Raw genomic sequence first — 21720 nt, 5'->3', positions numbered from 1 at the left:
CTGAAGCCCCATCACTAACTCAGTTTACTTTCAGCCTTTCTGGATCTCTGTTCTGGAGGACACACCATTTGATCTGAAAATGGTTAAAAAATTTCAATTTTCCTTCTCTTAGCTTTGCAGTAGAAGTGTTGAAATAGGTGACCTTTCAGGTTTGAATTCATGTTTTCCTCTTTTCAAGAGTCACTTGAAACCAGAGATATTAATTATTTATAACTTCACTAATCTATGATGGTAATCCTAAGGGCTCTGTGGTTGAGATACAATGATGGTGCATTTAATGAATCTGTTACACCATTTAATCAGTGTTTCCATATGAACATGAGAATGTTGCTTTTATTCATTCTCCTGAATGCTAATAATGAGGAGAATTGAGGCATAGGTAAATGAACTCTATAAATACAACAACAAATTTTAAGTGATTTAAAGATTTCTCCAAACCAATACAAGTAAGTGCATTGGGGTTATTGTACTTTATCAGAAAGAATTCACCTGCAGAATGGATGGTTCCTTCCTTCACAATACTTAATGGGTCCTTAGTCTTCAAGCTGTTATTTTTCCAGGTTCACCTAGGGACCATGAGGAGGGAGCATAAGTATAATCACCTGATGGGAGTTTAAAAAAAAAGGTTCACCTTCTCTTTCCTATTCCCAAATGCCTTTCTCAATTCTTCACTGTTGTAATTATCATGGGAACTTCAGTACCAGATGTTCACTCACTTACTTGAGGTAAAGAGGACCTCAGCTGGAGCCCAGTGTCACGTTCTGCCTACCTTTCTATTGCAGTCAGGCTCGTCTGAGGACATGTTTTATGTTTTAACAGGGCGTGGCCCAGTGCCTGCTTCGTATTTCAGCTGCATCGATCCTTAATCTTCCCTCAGGTACTTGTGTGTGGAGGCCTCAGCAGGACACCGGTCCCCAGCTTCATTGCTGCTTGCTCTGGTGTCTGCCCATCAGACTTTTCTCAGCCTTCTTGTATATGCATCCTCTCACTGATTGCCTCGGCTTTTTCACTTTGATTAATCTACATCTCAGTTTCTGTTGGTTGGTCTATAAATTTAAATTCCTATGTTCCTTTCCCTTCAGTTAATAAAGGGAAATCAATTTAACTGTCACATAGCACAACATTTTCTATTCTTCATGCTGTGAAAGTTCTCTTCTTCCAGGGACCAAGAAAATATCTATTCCTACCAGTGGCCAACCTGGTAATATCAGGGATATATTTCTGTGGGAGGAGATTTGATGTTCAAACATTAAATCCTAGCCACTGCTTTCAGTCAATAGCTAATAAGAAAAATTGTATTTGTATTTTAAAGTAATATTGACATTGATTGACAAGTGGGAATCTTAAGAATCATGTTTTAAGTAACATAAACTGTTTTTAGCCTCACCTATTCGAAAACTAAAATAAACCTGACAATTTATTGGATGGGTATTGAGTTACCACAGGAAACCTAAGAAAAGGAATTAAAAGCCATTAGGGACATAAGTGATCTTGTCATTCGTTCTTTCTATCTCTTCCCCATATTCCAAACCACTCCACAGCCAGACCCTCTAGTATCCATGCATTTACTTCATTTATTCTTCTTTCTCTAAAAGCTCTTCATTTTCTGCTTTTGAACATCTCAGTCTCAACTTTCACAACCTCTTAATTCTTCTACAAATATATACTGGGTGTCTGCCAATTTCAAAGTCTGGCAAAAAAAAAAAATCTAATTGAACGAGCTTAGGTGTCCAGTGCTGGTCTAATTAGCAGTGGCTGTGGGTCGGCTGGCTGCCTCATCAGGAAGGGTGTGGAAGGAGACTCTGAGGGGAGAGGACCAGCTCCCCAGGCATCGCTGCAGGTACTGCTGCTTGGTCTGTAATGTCTGGATTTTTATTTCACTGACAGGAGTAATCTTTATGTTCTTTATGTTGGTTTTACATGTAGATGTCTCCCTCCAACAAAAATGGTGAGAAGTATTGGAATGTGATTGGTACAATTAAGTCTTAGCTGATGAAATTTCCTCTTGCTATAGAAACTCATTTCTAAGCACAATTTCCTCATTCTCTTTTTCTAAGCATTTGCTGTCATCCATTAGGCTAAGATCATTTTCAGGATTACTTTCACTAGAGTTAATAGTACAAGACTAGTTTTCCAGTAAAATTCATGATCATTTATGTTACATATGTGGTTCCCTAATTTAATGATTTTCAAATTTTAGCAGGTGTGAGAATCACCCAGAGGGCTTGTCATAACACCGATTGCTGGGCCTACCTCCAGAGTTCTGATTCAACAAATACAGATAGGACCTGAGAATTTCCAGGTAGGACCTGAGAATTTGCATTTCTAGCAAGCTCCCAGGTGATGCTGATGCTGTTGGTTCTGAAATCCAATTTTAAAAACCACTGACCTAATTCATCACTATTCTCATTACAAGAGAAAAAAGCCAAGAAAAGATCTTATCTTTTAACAGCAGGAGTCCAGGTGCGGGAACTGTGATCCATTGTTCCCCAACTTAAAGTACCTCCTTGTTCTAAAATCCTTGGGCTATTAACACACAAAGGACTTGCAAGATTATCAAGTCCTGCCTTTTTTATACATGCTCACACTGCATTAATGAGTTTAACTGCTTCCATGTACCACCTCTATTATTATGTCCCTAATATCTTTATTCATTTACAGAAAAGTTGTATCACTTCCATAAATGGAAAAGAAACACCTCTTGCTTTAAATTGAAGTTAACTATAAAAGTAAATTTAAAATGTTACTTAATTTTAAAAAGAAATAAGCAAAAGAGCATAACTATTTGACCAAATCAAATAGTTTTAAATATATGTATGCAAATATAAATTACTCAGAATAGTAAATGTTTGTGATTTATTTTTAATAAAGGGATAATCATCTTAATGTCATTTTTCTTAGTATAGAAAAGAGATTTGACATCAAGTTAATTCTGGTTTTTAGTTGTGATACTTGCTTCCACTGGGAATCCCAACGTATATGTGTATGTAGTCAGAAAGGACAGAAGTGGTCTCAGAATGTTGTTGTTCTTCTGAATTTGCTAATGTCTGCGATGTGAAGGGAAATCTAGATTTCTTCTGTCCCACACTGCCATGCTTTTTAAGGAAAAACTTATGAAAATCATTATATTATTCACATTTTTCTGTAATGTTAAAACATGCTTTCAGTGAGTTAGTTGGTAAATTAATAGTCAGGTTCTTCTGAAAAAGTATTTTTTAGAATAATTTAACAAATGAGTAAAGTTTAAGGACCCACTCTCAGGTTACCCACTCTCAGATTGCCCTGTCAATCACAATTAAATAAAAATGAAAGTCATGCACTAAGTAGTGTATTTAAAATATCTTTCAACTCTCACTAACTTTATGAGGTTCACATTATAAAATTCATAGATTTCCAATTTATGAGAAAAGATTCAAAGTAGTGAGGTGACTTGCCCAAATACAAATAGCTAGCAATGACTGAGCTGAGACTCTAGTCCAATCTAGAACATTCTTTCAACACTGAGCTGACTGTTTCAGGAAATTAAACCGGAAAAGGAGGCTAAGAGCATGATTCTGTTTCCCCGTGAATGTTCTGCTTACTCTCTGCTTTGGTCATGCATCCACCCTCCTCAGATACTGCCTAAAAGGGCCATTTACTAGAACCCCTAATCCTGCTTGTCTAGAAAAAGATCAAGATGGTCCCCTGGCCTGTATGGGTACCTGGCCATTGAGGGTCAGAGTGAGTATGCGTGGGTGGCACTGTCAAGAGATTTAGACCTAGAAATGCTGGTAACCTCGTTTCCTTCCTCTTCCATCTCTGCCTCTACTCTGTCAATTAATAGATATTCTATTATTTGGGTAAACACTGATTTAAATCACTTGTATTATTTTATAGATGAGGAAAGTATTTTTTTTCTCACTGAAGCAGACAATCTTAAAAAAAGAAAACAAACCAAAAAAAGATGACTACATGATCTTTTTAAAAAAATTTTATTTATTTTTAATGGAGGTACTAGGGATTGAACCCAGGACCTCATGCATTCTAAGCATGCACTCTACCATTGACCTATTATGCTACTCCCAGAAATAATCTTTTTTCTTTAGTAGACTTTATTTTTTAGAGCAGTTTCAGGTTCACAGCATAATTGAGCAGAAAATAGAGTTTGCACATAATCCTCCCTACCCATATACATATACTCCCCTACCCTGAATATCCCTCATCAATGTGGCATTTTTGGTACAATTGGTGAACCAGCGTGGACACATTATTACTAACCAAAGTCCGTAGTTTACATTAGGGTTCACTCTTGATGTACATTCTATGAGTTTTGGCAAATGCATAATGACGATGACTACATGATCTTTAAATGTCATTAAAATGTAGAATAATTAGTATTAAATTTACAAAAATAACACGTGCCAAAAATGTACTAATGTATGTAGGAATTCATATGAAAGTATCTTTTTTGAAAATTTACCATGATTTGAAGGGAGCTTCAAAGCCCTATATGTTCAAGAGACTTTTCCTCAGGCCTTCCATAATGCCTGAATATTGGCAATAAGAATTATTATAATATTGTTACCAGGGGCCAAACAGCCTAGAGTCATCTGATTATTGAATCATTTACTAGTTGTTTGATATATGGGAAGTTACTTAACCTCTCTGTACTTTAGATTCTCTTCAATGAAATGATTATGATCCCTGCACTGGCTTCTGTTGTGCAGGTGCACAGTGGTGCATGCTAATGCATGATGAAGTTTGTTGAGAGCATTTTAGGAGCAGAGGAGTCTTATGCCAGGAATCCCTCTAAGCCCTGGGTTTGGAGGTCCTCCTGTGAAGTGTCCAGGGCCCTGGAGTTGGGTGGGCTGTGAAGAGCCCTCTAGTGGAAGGACTCCTACCCTGCATTAGCTACATATTTGCTGGTTGTTGGGCTAAAAGTAGGTGAAGTATGTCTATGAATCAAAGGACCTTTCTGGCCTAAGATTCTTGAGACGCCTCAGAACTCACCTAGGGAATTGGAAAATTACTACTATTGTATCATTTTGAGACCTTGTCCTCCTTCCAAGAAGTGTTTCAACCCAAATAATCCAACTCCTTGCTAAGCCACTAGAATAAGGCAAGGAAATACAGGCCCACTGTCACTGGAGACCAAAGATCTCTCCCTCTTTAACCTCATAGGAATTTCATGAGGATTAAACCATAATGCATGCAAGGGGCTTAGAACAGTGTCTAAGCAGACAAGTGCTCAGTGTGGATTATTCGTTTTATTGTCAGTGTGTATAAAGCACTTGGTGAAGTATCTTATTGGTTTTGTTTTTGTTTGTTTTCCTTAATTATCTTAATTCTAAGAGGTAAGTGCTATTACTTTAAAATATAAAATAATAAGAATAATTGAAGCTCAGAGAGGTTATCTTTTCTGTCTAAGGTCACAAGCCTAGTGTCAAACCAGGCTATCAGACTCCAAGGCAGTTTTATTCCCCAAAATATGGGATGTTACAGTTTCTTCACAACATTTGCCGGATGACCACTTAGAAATGCAGACTGTGGAGTAGCCTCATACTGCAGTTCATTCAGTAGAACTAGGGAAGGTTTGCAAATTTATTATTAAGACAGAAGAAGAACAACAACAACAGCAAAAACTGCAAGTAACTCTGACATGAAGACGATTTGGAAATTACCAGGAAATGTTACCCATAGGTGGAAGCGGGGTGATCATTACAATTTTCATCCGAATCAATGCTTTTTGAGAAAATCGACATGGTAGGAAAATAGATGAAAACCTGGGTTATCTGTAACAATTTACTTACAGGTAACATGAAGCAAGAGGTTAACAGATTATCAGAATTTGCACAGATTTATGACTTACTGGGTCAGAATTTAAGACCATGCTCATAGGGTATTATTAGGATAAACACAAAGTTTAAAACGTGGGAGTATTTCCAAGGCATGTAGGAGCAGGTGAGCCCACAAAACAGATAGTAGGTGTTATGAGCAAAGGCCAGAGGGAGAGGGGGCCTGGACTGTTGAGTACTTTTGTCTTCACATTTCTTCAACATGGTAGGCACACATTCTAATATAATTTTATTGGATCATCATACAAGCTAACAGAGCTAAAAATTTTTACCATCTATTGTTAAAACCATTCTCTTGAATTCAAATATAGAACCTTCGCTATTTGGCCACAGCTGCAGTAGAGTATAAAAACAAAAAAGGCAAAGAGAGGGAAAGCAAGAGAGGAGATGAAGACAAACTTTATCTCCTTTGAATTGTTGCCTAGGACCACCGTCTCCACATAGTTCAAGGTAAGAGTCAGAAGAGGACAGATACATAGATGGATATGGTTTGCCTCTCCTGTCTTTCACCATCTATTTTTTTCTTATTGCAATACACAGTAAACTGTCCTCTAATAAAAAAGCAATTTTCATAAAGGAAGACATTGTGACAGCCTGTGGAAAGGATTGTGATCTTTTTGCCCTTTTGTGAAATTGGTAACATTTTTCTTCCAAAATTGATTTCACCACTTGATATTGTATTTACTCAAGATGAAATTTATTTACGAATAATAATCATCTCTGATGGCTTAGTACCTACTTCATTGCATAAATCACATGAATTCTATTTATCTCAGTGATTTCAGATTAGATGGGCCTCTGTAAACAACTTTTAAAACTTTCTCAATTTTGTGACTGCTTCTGAGGTAGATATTCAACAAAAAACACCATCATGGAGATAATGGTATATGATAGAGTGAAAGACCCACCTTACACTTTACCGTAGGACTGGTTTATCTTGGGGAGTCAATTTAATTTTTTTTTAAATATGTAATGGAATCAAAATTGACTGACTCATTGGCCTATCTCCACCTCTGGCAGTCCCATAATGATTTTGTTCACTGCAGTGTTAGAAATAATGACCTTGAAGTACAATATAAAGTTTGCTCTGAAATCAGCAAGTAAATAGTTTATCATTCTCACTAAAATTTTAGTTTGAAATATGCTCATTTAGTTTAAAATTAGTTCGTATTACTTGATGGCACTATATTCTAGGCGTTTGGTAGCGGGATTCTAAAGTAGTGTTACTTGCCTTGAAGTCTCAACCCTCCCAGTTGCTGCCTATGATGTCAGTTTTCTCATCACAAAATGGGATAATAGTAACATCAAACTCAGTGGGCTTTAATATGTTTGGCCTATATGAACTATCAAATAACTACTAGCTACTACTGCTAATCGAATTATTACCTTTCAAGGTAATATTTGGCAGCTACTAACCAGATAGTCCATCATTAAGACTAGGAGCATTATTATAGAGTGTTTAATATGTGCTATATATTTTATTTGAACTAAATTCAGATCTCATCTCTGCCACATATTTGCTCTAAAAACTCAGGCAAGTTAAACTACTTGAGCCCTGGTTTACTCATCTATAAAGTAGAGGTAATAATAAATGCCTTTTTTCAAGGTCTAGTTGTAAAAATAAATAATATAGCTGAAGAGACTAGTAAGGATCCTAGCACATAGTAAACTCTTTTTCTCCAACCATTTAAAATTACCAAAATTATGTTATAGCAACAATCCATTAAAAATTAGGTTCTTGCACCAAGTCACATTTTTCAGTGAAATTTTGGTGAGGACCGTTTTTTAAATAGATAAAATGTGCTTCAATTTTTAGATGGTAAAATATATCCATGTTTTTAGTCACATTTATGTTACTGTTATATTAAAGAAGGAACAAGTTTACAATGTTTATCCTTTAGGTTTAGAGTAAAGGATTCATCAGTACTGAATCCCCTTTGTTTTCATTGTGCTAGCAACCTGAGAAAGCTTCACAGAGATGGGGACAAAGAGTTACGGACTGAGTCAGAAATTAAGGCAAAGCAATATGATGGAAATCTTTATTGAAACATTGCTGAGAGGTCACCTAGCTATGGGATTGGAAAATTGTATCCCAAAAAATGAACTGGGGAGAGGGGGTGGTAACACTTTTTTCTTGCATTTTAAAAATTTTCTGTTGAAACTAGGACATTTTAGAGAAACTATTTTGTTACTAGCTTTGTTAATTTTTTAAAATATGCTATGGCATTCTAGTTGAAAGTTGAAGTTCTTGCTCTGTCTTTGAGATATTTTTAAAGTACATTCTCATATTCTCTTACCTAGAAAAGAATGCCATTGGACACTTCAGTGACCTCTCAGGAACAACAGAGGCACACAGAAGTGCTCCTTTGCTAAAACCTAGGAGAAGACTGATAATGCTGTGGGGGAAGCCTGTAGGCTGCAGAGCTTTGCAGAACATTTGAAACGGGGTATGCTTTTGCTTCAGTGATTTTAAAAGAGAAATAAAAGCAATTCAGATTATCTTTCATGGAGTTTGTTTTATTGTCAGTTCTAATTGACTTGTGTAATGCTCTTATACAATGTGCAATAAGGCATAATTAGTTCTTTGACTTAACTCTAGAAATATATTCCTTAAGGTGGGGACACATTCGAGTAAGAAAATTGCATTCTTCCTTGAATCACCAGCCTTTGTTTGTTGATTGTTGAAAAGTATCCTTCCAAGGATGACCGCCATCCACAGAGTCTGAGGTCACGTCAGCTATAGTAGGCCAGTGGACCAGACTAAAAGTCAGGAAACATTATTTTATTTCCAGTTTGGACAGTAACTAGCTGTGTGGCCCTAAGCAAATCATTTCATCTCTCAGTTTTAGTTTTTTCATCTGTTAAATGAGAAAAATGCACTTGGTGGCCTCATAGGATTTATAAAATGTTAAAAGATGAAATGGACTGTAGTCCGTAAGTAGAGGAATTTGTTTTACAGATGAAAAGACAGAGCTCCAGAGGGATATAGTATCTTGTCAAATGTTCAATTCAATTAGTGGAAAAGTGAAAAATAAAACTCAAGTATTCTGAATTTAATACAATGTTCACTTATGTACATTTAAGCTTTACATACTTGTCTACTAGCCAAAGAACTATAAATACCTTTCTGATTTATAAATTTATTTTATAAATTTTATAAAATTTTATAAAATTATATTTATAAACACCTGAATATATTCATTATATATTTGTTGTATTAATATAAAATTATGTACTGAGTATATATTAATATTCAGATGCATAGGTTATGTTAATCTCGTCTAAATTATCAATAGCATATTAAATCATTTTTGTACACTTTGGGTTTTTCGAGTTTCTAGAAACTTTGACATTAAAAAATCTATTGATGCAATACATGTAAGTCAATATTTGTTCATGATTACTTGACAACAAATTTGTAATCACTGAATTTAGTTTGGATATTGCCTAAAGTAGACTACTTTAGGAAGTTATTTCCAATTATACCAAGTCATTATGCAGAAGTTTTCAATAGGAACAAAGAACTAAACCTGTGTAGTATCACAGAGGATGTTTCCTAGGATGACATGGTGATTGACTTCCAAGGTCCCCATGGGATCTTATTAATTTTGTGAACTTACCTCAACTTTGGAAAACTGATTTGTCAAATCACTGTGATTCTCATAGTACTAAAAGACACTCAGAATTTGCTCAAATTAAGCTCATAGGAAAAGACATATAAAACCAAAGTTAATTTATTAATTTACAACTAAAGTGTAATTTCCAAGGGGACTAAGGCATTCCGTCTTTTGGGTAGTTCATTCTCCTTGTAGATAAAACACTAGAGTGGTCAATTCATAACCAGAAGTTTGATTTCATGAGTTTGAAATCAAATTTAGGGCAGCTAATTACTTATTGTGAATGCTTAGTGGTTTCAAGTGAAGTAGGAAGTTATATCCTCTGCTTGAAGAATAGATCGATTTAATCACTGACACTCTTTTTCTTTCCAGAAGTCATATTTATTGTAGATTAAGGCGAAGAAATTTTTTTGGTAATTATTCGCACCAGCAGGAGTAATACACAACATATTTAGCAATGGTATGGGAACCAGAACAGATACTTCTCCAAGTCCTGCAACAGTAAGAACTTCAGCCCCCGACTCTGCCAGCCATCATTCCTATAGTTGCTAAATTGTGGGAGCAACCTGGCATCATCTGTGGGGGCATTTGGGTGGTGAAGAGGTGGCACAGGCAGCAGGCAAAGAACAAACAACATAAAAGTATTTCAGTATTTTTAGCCACTCATTCAACTCCTGGGGCATACTAGTTGAATAAATATCTCCCTTGAATGCTGGAAAACCTTCAAAAAATTTTTTTTGTCCTGCTCATTTCTGTAAATTATAACTAAAGCTTCTTTTAATGTTTAAGGTGGACATTTAGAATGTGAGTAATTGCTAATTATGTGATACCCTCCAGGTTTCCAAAGTGCACCTAATGACGCCAGACCACCAGAAATTTGGAAATTCTCATATTAGTTTTTGAAAATCTTTTTTTCTGTCTATTCCTATGAAGGCTGTCATCCGTCATTTTTATCTTCACACTTTCCTCTAGCAACAACCCTAAAATTTCTCAGAAGCTGAATCTAATTTAAATCTACTCTGTGCATGGAAACTTGGCTAATTTCTTAGATATATGTATAAAAAAATGATGAATAAGTTTCCAGTTGTGGCTTGAGGAGCTATTTTATGAGTATAGGACATACATTTTAGTTTTGAACCTTGTGACACTTTGCCTATTCTGAACACCTTTTGAGTTTTTTGGATTCCTTTCAAATATTTAAAATATTCTAGTTTGATTCATAGTAATCACTGGATAAGTGATCAGTTGTGTTCACATTGTTGCAGAGGTTGAAAATTAGTGACCTATAAATCAAACCTAGCCAGCAGCTGTGTTTTGATCAGCCAAGAAAATATTGTCTGAGACAATATTTTTTAAGATTTTGGTAATCAACATTTAAAATCAGAATATTTCAAATGTAAAACTGAATCTCTGGATTCTCTTGAAACACAAAAAGTCTGGCAACACTGGACACATATGTTAACAAGAAGGCAATAGATGCGGGCTAAGTAACAGCTGCTTTCTTTAGATGGTGTTATGGGTTGAACTGTGTCCCCTGAGAAATATTTGTTGAAGTCCTAACCCTGGGCACTTTAGAATGTGACCTTATTTGGAAAATAGGGTCACGGCAAATGTAGCTAGTTGAGGTGATATCATACTGGACTAAGGTGGACCCCTAACCAATATGACTGATGTCCTTATAAAAAGAACACCATGTGAAGAGTTGGGGAAACACGTGGAGAAGAAGCCATGTGAAGATGGAGACAGGAACTGGAATTATGCAGCCAAAGCCAGGGGACTCATGGAGCCACCAGAAGGTGGAAGAGACAAGGATGAATCCTCTTCTAGAGAATCTGGAGGGTGCATGGCACTACCAACACATTGATTTTGGACTTTAACCCTGTAGAGCTATGAGAGAATTTATTTCTCAAGCCTCACGCTACTCAGTTTGGCAGCCCTAGGAATCTAATACAGAAGGAATTTTCAGACAGCTGACTGTGACAATATGGTTGAATAAATGATCAAAATTTCTCCTCAGATATCAATTAAATATTGAATAAAGTATCTAAAAATATCTTATCCACTCACAGATAGAAGACAAGGCCTTGAACATGCAAGAGGCAAGAAACAGATTAATCCCTACTAAAAGGAAACCTTTGACCATCAGTAAAATAATGGAATAGAAGCAGTCTTACCACTGGCAAAGGAGATTATATAGATGGAATAACAAACGTATCTGTTTCTGCCTAAAATTTCATGGGAAAAAATTTTTCCTGAGAATTTCAAACAATAGGTTTATAGCTTCCCTGATTCTGAGCTTGTAATTTAAACTCCAGTAATCACCAAGCAAGCTAAGAAATTAACATAAGTGATCAAAGGCTGATGACATTTTGGATCTAGAGCAAAACCCCTTTGAAGTGAACCTTAACTCAGACCTTGGAATATTACTATAGAGAAAAACTTCAGTCCCAGTGAATACTGAGCTTTTCAAATTTTATTATAATAATAATTAAAAAATTAACAGGAACAAGACCACAAAAAGTTCATAATACATAGTTACAATCTACCAACTATTATTTAGCTTAAAACTAACAGAAGCATTAGACCTTGAGGAATTTCATATAATAGAATTATCAGACTAGATTATAAATTATGCTTAAAAGGATTAACAAGAAGCAAAAAGGGGGGAAATCATTTAACAACACATTGATTTCACTTATTTTATTGAAGACCAATTTTGTCGGGCATTCTGCATTTTTCTAGTTACTGAGAATTCAAAAATTAACCACCATCACTACCCTTATCACTGGCCTTATGGAATTTATATTTTAATTGTGAGAGACAGATATAAAGCAGAGTAAGTAAAATATGTTCCATGGTGAAATATGCTGTAAATTAAAATAGAGCAGGAAAGGTGGACCAAGAAAAGGTGTGAATTCAATTTTATATGATGATAAGAAAAGATGCTGCAGGAAGACGAGGCTAGAGAGGATGGCCGTGCCCCCGATCTCCAGTGAGTCCCTGGGATGCGCGCCATCAGGTGACGGTCCTTGGCTTCGCGCAGGAAAGAATTCAAGCATGAGCCATAGTAAAGTGAAAGCAAGTTTATTTAAAGAGATACACGCTCCATAGACAGAGTGCAGGCTGGCTCACTCAGAAGGTAGAGCGGCCACAAGGTACAGGGTTGTTAGTTTTTATGGGCTCAGTAACCTCATATACTAAAAAGTAAGAGGATTATTCCAACTACTTTGGGGAAGGGACAGGGATTCTTAGGAACTGGGCTCTCCACCGACTTTTTGACCTTTTATTGGTCAGCCTCCGAACTGTGCCTGTGGGCGTGCCTGTTAGTATGCTAATATATTATAATGAGTATAACGAAGCCCAAGGGCTGCTGGGAGTTGGATTTCCCGCCATCTTGGACCGAGTCTGGCTTTAACTGGGTTACGTCGTACCTTCAATTGCTGTGTCATTCTGTTAATGGTCATGCCCTGTCCTCCTCCCTCCTGTCTCAAAGGGAAGGCTTTACTAAGAAAGGAATACTTGAGACTGAAGACTTGTGAGCAAGTCAGAAGGCTGTCTGGAGGGGAAATGCTCCAGCCGGAGGGAATTAAATGCTAAACGCCCTGAAACGGTAAGTGTGAAAACAGTAAGAAAACCTGTAACGCTGAGGAAGACTGAGTGAGAGAAACCGTAGTGGGAGCGGTAGGCTTGAAAAGTAAGGAAGGCCATGGTAACAAAAAAGTTTCAGAAAGGAATGAAAGAAAAACCAAATTAGAACTTCTGACCAAAAAAAGTAATTGTTAAATATAAAAGTTGAATGTATAATCTGCAGGTAAGACATGGAAGAATTAGGAAAATGAAAGTAAGCACTGAAGAAATAAACCAGAAAGCATCTTTCAGAAGAAAAAAAATGAGTATAAAAGCTAGGTTGAACATTTAAAAAAAAAAAAAAAAAAGAAGTCTCACATATGTCTAATGGGCATTCCAGAAGTTAAAGAATAAGATTGGAGAGAGGCCATATTTGAAATGATACTAAATTGGAATTTTTCAGAAATTTTGAATGACACTACTCCAGATTTAGTAAGCACAATGAATCCTGAACAGAATAAATAGAATAAAATATATATCCTATTCAGAAATAGTAAGTTCTACCTGTCATTAATCCTTCTCCTACCTGCTTTATTCATTTATTTTACTGCAAGTTTTTTTTCAATGGTTTTGGATTTGTGACATTGCACAACTAAGTTAGAATTTTATAGTCATAATCAAGGTGTATTAACTCTTCTCATTAAAAGGTTTTTTTTGTCATGAGGCACTTGTTAAAAGAACTGAAAACAAACTTTGACATTTACTTTTCATTATCTTCATCTCTTTTGCCTACACTTTTTGACTTAGAAGAGAAGGAAGATTTAAATGGGTGGAGAAGAAGACAGGTTGTGTCTTAATACTTGGAAATGAACAGCTGCTCTTCTATGTGGGAGAATTTCTAGACTTAAGCGTTTTTGTTTAGATGAATATAGTTGACTACATAAGTGTGTGACTGTTCTTGATTGTGTGATCTTGGAAAAGCTTATCAGAAGGTTTTACTTACTCAAATCTGTGTGACTGATGTAAAAACTAGAAGTTATGACTCTCTGGTCCAAATTTCAGCATCTGCTTAAGGTAGGATTTCTATTTCCTGTGATATGTCAAGACACTCCTCTCTTTCTCTGTACATCTGATAAATTAGTACTTATTACCAGAGATAATTTTTTGGACTTAGACATTTCTCCAATATATGCTTATTATTTTTACTAACCCACTCTTTTTCTTAATCTTAGGTAATTTAAAAGGATGAAATTTTACATTTTGAGTTTTAACTATTACACAAGACCCCAAACTTACAAATTTATAAATTACACATATAGTAATCTAGTCTAAGAAATAGATTTTCTGTGTGTAAATTTTTGGAGGCAGAAGCACTACAAAATATTTTGACTCATAAATTAGGATGCCTCTGGGAAGTGAGAATTTTCTATCTTCTCACCCTGATGCCTGTACCTCAAGAAATTAAAACACAGATTCCCTTGGTAAGAAAATAAAGCAAAGAAATAATTAGAATTTTTTCAAAATTAACAAACACTTTTAATTTTTAAAAGCAAATGATAAATGTTCATGGTTAGTATTAATTGTAAAATGAATTATTTAACTGAATTTCCATTCACTTGCATGGAAGTGGCCATACTGCTTATTACAGAGTTTAATATTCTGTTAGGTGGAGTTCAACCAGAGAAACAGAATCAGCAAGAGCTATATTTTAAGAAATATATATTATATGATCGTGGGAGCTGGGAAGGCAAGTGTAAAATCTATAGGGCAGGCCATCAGAAAGGACAGGCTGGGAGCTCTGGAGCACAAAAGGAGACTTCTGTCCAACAGCAGTTTCTTCTTCAATGAAAGCTTGGCTCTCCTCTTTAAGGAGCTGGGTAGCAGATAGCTAAGAATTTGTGCCAAGAAAGTATGAAGACAGTGGGGAATAGGACCATATGTGAACTGAGTTTCCACATTCCCTGGCATATTTTCCTTTGTCCAGTCGGGCTTCACTTACAAAACCCAAATTCAAAGATGAAATTTTTTTAAATGTCCAGAAACTGAACACAAAGCATTAAACCCCAAGCAACAAGGCTCCCTTCTGAACATGGAGCCCTGTGCAGACTGCACTGTTTCCATGCCCATGCAGCCAGCCGTGGACTCAAGTCTGTGATAAGATATGCACCCCAGAGAGCAGGGCCTCCTGAGAAAGAAGGAGAAACATTTACTTAGAAGGGAAACCTAACGAAAACCTGTAGCATCATGGTGCATTAGGCCTACAGGAATGAAGGGTCATTAATGACCCATTAAGACAATTCCTTCAGTCTGGAGACAGGGATAGGTCAAGGATGAATCTTCCTTTTCCTCATTCACTTATTAATTCAACCAACAAATACATACTTGTTTTTAAAATTCTGTGCTGTACTAATCTTTGTGCTAGTTAACAAGGACACAGCTGGAAACAGTATATGGTTTCTTCCCTGGAGAATCTTACTATCTTACTCTTAAACATAATAGTATTATAATTACCCTCTAGTTCTTGGCATATTTAGCCGAACAACTCAATGCTTATTTGACACAAAATAAGCAGTGAACTTGATTGATTGAATGTGAAAATGTGAAAGCAGAACTGTAGGTAATATGTAAATAAACCTTAACCTTAAAACAAACTCTTTTTAAGTTTATTTCAGCACTTCTGAAACTTACTGATTCAAAGTGTCCATTTTTTTGTTCCTACAGAGAAGCATTAAAGTCACATCAGTATAATTACCTAGCAAAGAGTCTAAGTAATGAAAAAGAGATACCATGTATTTGAGATTTTTAAGTCTTTTTACATATTTTGTCATAAAATATTCAAGATGTGGTTGAAAAAATCAGTTGTTTTTAAAAGATCACTTTAAAATAAGAATAAGCAACATTCTCAATTTTTTTTAAGTCATATGCGTAGTCATTTACAAAACCCAAATTCAAAGATGAAATTTTTAGTTAGGAATATATTCAACTATGAGTAATAGAAAAACCCTACTTAGTGGCCTAAATACGTTAGAGTTTCTCTTTCTGACATAAGAATCACAGAGATAGAAAGATGCTGTCATCGGTTTAGTGGCAGAATATTTTTGGGAAGCCGTCTCTGAGATTCTAGTGGCCCTTCCCTTGTATGTTGTTTTATTCCGATGCAGCTGTAGACAATATACCATTAAAGTAGTAGGTACTCAGTCAACATGCGTCCGTATTTTCATGCTAAACAATTCTGAGAGTAAGTATGCTTTCCTTTTTTCATGCTAGTCAATTGTAAGTCGAATCATATGTTCCCATTTCTATGCTAAATAACAGTGGAACTAGGCAAAAACAAGTTAAACTATTTGTTTCAGGAAATGCTTGTAAGCTAACTATGGGGACTGACTCTTGCTTTATCAAGGCTTACTTCAGGACTCTTACCTCATTATGTTCATCAGTACCAAAACTACCATGTCATATACTCTGTTATTTCATTTCAGGCCTTAAAACCCTAAAAATATCCTCCTCTAACCTCCCCTTTCTGAGACACTCTGAAGAATCTCTCAAAGAGATATTTTTTTTCACAATGTAGGATGATCAGTAATTTTTTCTGGAAATCACTTAGTTGGTTAGACACACCAGAGCAGGAAGAAGGGCCACAGCCATATATATCCCACTTATCAGGAAATCAAGTGTTTCCAGAAATAATTACCATGGAATTTTGTTTAGATCTCAGTGGCCAGAACTTCCCTGTATTAATTACAGGTTTCCTACCTTAAGTAGAAAGAGGTAAGGAAATGGAGAATCAATCAAGGTGTAGTACCTGTAGATTTCCACATGGTCACTCTAAAAAAGAAAATTCTTTTAGCAAGAGAAAAGATGAGGAACAAATGGATAGCAGATAGGCAACTAAATCATGAATGTCTTTTCCAGAATAATCAAAAGAGCTTCATTAAAAAGAACATAGGATAAAATTCTAGGGGAAGATGTCCAAAATTTAAGACCTTACTGGAGAAAAGGACTAAAATGTGAAGTTGGATATTCTTGTAAATGAAAGCAAAGATATCACCCCTCCCTAACTCAAATATAAATAGCCTAATTTAAAAAGAGAAGATCAAAGAGAAGAACTAATGTGTATATTTTCTGCATAAAATAATACAGATAAATGCTTAGCAAGATAAGAGACAAAGAACATTTGCTTCTTTTTCAGAGCTTGGACTGCAGTGTTTTTGAGAATTAGTATTTTTTCCTTTAGGAGAGTGCATGTATCTGTATGTGTGCACACACACATTACATTGAATAATTGCAAAAAGCAAATGTCACTGACATTCCTGCTATTCAGAATGATAGAAAGATTAGAACAGACCCTATCTAGGTAACTAAAGGTATCAATGGAAACTACTCAATTTCATGCTAAAGCTCTCCCCTCTTTATTCCCATAGTTCTCTCCCTAACCATTCCTTCTGTCTTCCTCATTTCATGTACAAATACATACTGGGGAATCATTCCAGACTAAAAATTCAACTCTGTCATGTGGATGAGTGCTCTGATTTGTTGAAAGGTGGGTGACAATTCTCATGGGGGAGATTGGGAGAAGGAGGTACATTGGAAAAGAGAATAAGGAATCCAGCAGCAAGGTAGCCAGGGATAACCATAAGGGGACTGCCTGACAGACAGCTGAATATCTCAGTTAAGTCTCCATGGGCATAGGAAAACATACTCATGTTTATGGCACAAGTTTATTGAAATTTGGGAAGATTATACAGAATTATGTCATGAGAAATTAAATATCTAGAGAAATTCAAATATACATGTAAAACCTTTGGAGTGATATTGTGGAACAGATGTGAAAATCAATAAAGAGAAAGTGGCCCATGCTACATGTCCCATTAATAAGACACAGGCTCTATGTAGATGGTTGTGTTCAGCTATTTCAGGAAAGTGAGTAAGGATACAGGGCAGAGCTGAATGATAATGGAGAAGAACGTTTGGTGCCAAAAAAATAATTCAATATCAAAAATGTCTGCTTCCTGTCATATGTCTGTGGAAGGTGAAAGTTGGTGAAAAGAAGGTTACGTAGAAATGGATGCTTGGGTTACATTCCATCCTAGTGATGTGTTGCAGAATTCAAAGCATTTATCAAAAACACATTTACTGTAAATGATTAACCTGATTCTGTTCACAAATGGTAAACTATAGTCTACGATTGCTTTCATCAGTAAGGTTTGATGATCTGTCTCTTTTTCTTTAAAAAATTCATACCATGTTAAGCTTTTCCTTTTCTAAATCTTCCCTCTCATTCATGTGCTTTATGTGCTATGTGCTTGTTTTATGGACTTTCCCAACATTAAGTGTTCCCCTTTTAAGAGCAAAAGCTTTGTACTTTCTTTGAATTACCTCTAGAAGCCAACACAGCATTGAGGAAAGAGTTCTTGCTCAATGAATACATGATGAATTAAATAAATAACAATTCCAAAGACATACTGAATATATTTAGACCAAATGTATTTGGAATGCCTACGGCATAGCTTAGGCTTTTTGAGAGAAGGAAAAAGCTGTCAGAGGGAAGTGATTCATGATGAAAATTACTAGCGTATACACAGATGTGTATTACCTTTCTTCTCTAAATCCTGTTTTAAAGCCATTGAATCTGAAAACAATAGACATGGCTTATTCATGGAAAAGTATGGGACACATTGAAATAAAAACCCTTTAAATTTCTTCATATTCAAATAGTAAAAATTATTCGGTTACTTTACTGGGAGAAACTGTATTAATCCAAGACCACTATCAATATCTCAATATAGGGCTTAACTAGAAAAAGGCTTAGCAGTTTTAATGATATATATTTGCAGGCATAATATTGGTTAAGAACTATGATATCTTTTGCTCAGATAGTATGTATAAAATCTAACTTCTTGTAATCAGTAATTATTTTCCTTCACCTTTTTAAGATGGCCTTACATGCTGCCTTTCAAGATATTGAGTTAACATAATTTCCCTAAAAATTCATTATAAAGACAATGTTAATATTTTGAGGAGACTCCACCACTGTATTTCTACAGAGAGAGGCCATTTAAAAGGTTCTGAGCTTGCCCAGTGTTATTAATGCACTTACTTGGCCTATTTTTCCTTCCACTGATTCTTTGTCTCACTTTTAATGAGAGATCCATTTGCTTTTTTTCCCCCAGCATAATTTTCCTCTTTTGTAAATAGCCAATTCAAACTGTTTGGAACCTCTGAAGATGTGATAGAGAGATATGAACTGTATTTAATTAAATTCTGTTCAGGGCGAGTAAGTAGCAGGGTGATTAATTGCTGTTCACACACCTTTCAACTACTTTTGTCAGGAAGCTCTACTGGGAAGAGGCTTGCTGCTAACTTGATAATCACCGGGGCTCATCCACGTTTCCAAATGAAACCTGGGCTAGAGTTCAACCACCTTTAACACTGCATAACCATGACCCCCTCCTGGCACACCTATTGTTACACTAAAAGTTTTTAAAAGAATCTACAAGAATTTCTTTGCATTTGGAAATAATAATAATTTATACACCAGGAATGACCATGTATATCACATCTAAATGGATGTGTTCATATCTACTTTTTCTCTTTCTGTAAAAAAGAAAATATTACCAAGAAATCTTACGTATTTTAGTCCCCATACATAAATAATACAAGAGAAGAAAGTAACAAGAAAAATTTGCATTTGTTTTCTATTGAAAAGATTAAAAAAGGGCTTATAACTAAGTTCATTTTCTGCTATTAAACATTTATCATGCACACATAATCAGTGCAGTTATCTATCAAGAAACCTTATTAAACCAGAAAATGAATACTGAAAAATATCATAATTAAGCACTATTTTAATTTACTTGTGAAAGAATAGAATGGAAGACGGTGGTACTGATGTTATAGTACTAATTGTACCTCCCATTACAATGCTGTAATCAGCTTTCAACAATGTGCATGAATAACCCACTGCTAGATTTGAATTGTGATTAATAATTTAAAATGTGTAAAGAATAAGATTCCACCAAATGCAAGTTGGGCGGCATGAACACTAGATGAAAAAAGGTCAGAAACAACAGTGGTTAATAATAATTGTCCTTTTCAACTGAGATGAATGTCAGAGTTTCTGCAGACACACACACACACACACACACACACACATTTGCAATATTGTTTTTTGAAAACCAATCCAATATTAGGAAATGTGGTAGCAATTTATATATAACTTGGCGAGGTGTAGTATTTTATTTTTTCATTTTCTTATTGATAATATCTAAATCAAAGAAACCAATGTTCAACAAGGTTTTTAAGTAAGTTAACTATTATAAAAGTTGTAACCGATATGTTTGAGAGGAAGATTTTGTGTGTCAGCCTGTCTGTTTTTTTGCATAGAGCCCAGGTTTGAGCTGGAAAAACTGGCTCTTTTTTCATTTCCTACTGCGTCTAATTTACTGTCTCTGAAGAGTTTATATGCACAGATGCATCTCAAACAATATGAGATCAAGTGCATTTTATATTCTTTGACCCAAGGACAGCAAACCTTTGTGGGTTTAGTTTTTGATGGGTAGATTTTAGGCATCCTATTTCTGCCAAGGAGTCTATAAAGTAGCGTCATTGAGACTGTCAGCTTCCCTGACAAGATAACTTGAAAGCAGAACTGTGTGAACTAGTGGAGGTTTTAGTTCAGCTGAGGCTCAGTGAACTGCACAAATAAGTAGCAGTTTAATCTGCAGTGTGTCCAAGCCAATAAGAAGGGGAGGCCAAGTCAGGGTTTGGGCCAAGGGAATCTTTTTTTTTTTTTCCTTTTCTTTCTTTTGTTGTTGATTACCTTTGAACTTCTTAAGCTGCCACTTAAGATTCCAATTTTCACACCTTTGAACATCCTAGGTTTTCATGGGCATAATTAGGATTATATTGTCAGATCAAAGTTTTGGGGGATATTTGCTACTAATGTTTAACATAAAAATCAAAGTAGGTTTCATTTTCAAAAAGAGGATTAACATTCAAAAATAGCACCAACTTATGCACATTTCTCACCAAAGCCAATTATCATCCCTGAAAATACTTGACGTATTAATGTTAAAGGTGCTGTAAATAAAACTCTACAGATGTATTTCTAAATTTTACACCGTAAATATAGTTGAATATCATGCAGTCAGGGACAAAGGCTCTGTGGTCAAACAAACATAAATTTCATATTTTGCAACTTAATAAATGTATGACCTTAGGTCATTTGTTTATACTCTCTGATGTGTAATATTTTCACTTTTAAAGTTCAATAATGAAACCTCTTTGATAATGTGGTTATGAGGATTTAAAGAATTAGGCCAGTTGTAACAGGAAAATAAAATTTGCTATTTTTTTAAAAAAGGAATAAGGCCATGATTTTATGTTATGAGGATACCATTGGAAATGCATTTTTAGGAGGGAATCCACAGTAAGGGGTAGTTATTATAAGGGGTAGTTATTATAAGGGTCTAGGTTATGCACCCAGGTTTGCAGCTTGGAGGAGGGAGGGGCTGCACACTGACTCAGGGTTAAGAATGCATGGGTTACTAGCTCAATTGCTGAGTGATCCTGCATAATTCTCTTAATTTTTCTGAGACCACCTCCCTAAGCAATATAAAGAGGGGTTTGAATAGAGTTATTCATAGGACTCCTACAACCTCTAACATTCTGTCTTTTTCAGCTGGGGTACTGTAACAAGAGAG

The 21720-nt window shown here is 35.5% G+C and overlaps 1 protein-coding gene and 1 long non-coding RNA gene across 2 annotated transcripts in view; both read left to right on the top strand.

The window, feature by feature from the left end:
* Nucleotides 1–2116: 2116 nt before the first annotated feature.
* On the top strand, nt 2117–8321 carry LOC140696584 (uncharacterized). Its single transcript, XR_012073074.1, has 3 exons — nt 2117–2302; nt 6146–6284; nt 8136–8321. It is a non-coding gene; the product is annotated as an uncharacterized lncRNA (long non-coding RNA).
* A 4551-nt stretch (nt 8322–12872) lies between these two features.
* LOC140696350 (low-density lipoprotein receptor-related protein 1B-like) overlaps nt 12873–21720 on the top strand; it is a 664806-nt gene continuing 655958 nt past the window's right edge. The window contains exon 1 of the mRNA XM_072960911.1: nt 12873–13061. The gene's annotated coding sequence lies outside the window, so the exon portion shown is untranslated. The remainder of the gene's footprint in view (nt 13062–21720) is intronic.

Source organism: Vicugna pacos, chromosome 5 (assembly GCF_048564905.1).
Source record: "Vicugna pacos chromosome 5, VicPac4, whole genome shotgun sequence".
NCBI classification, from domain to species: Eukaryota; Metazoa; Chordata; class Mammalia; order Artiodactyla; family Camelidae; genus Vicugna; species Vicugna pacos.
This window is presented reverse-complemented; position numbering and strand designations above follow the sequence as displayed.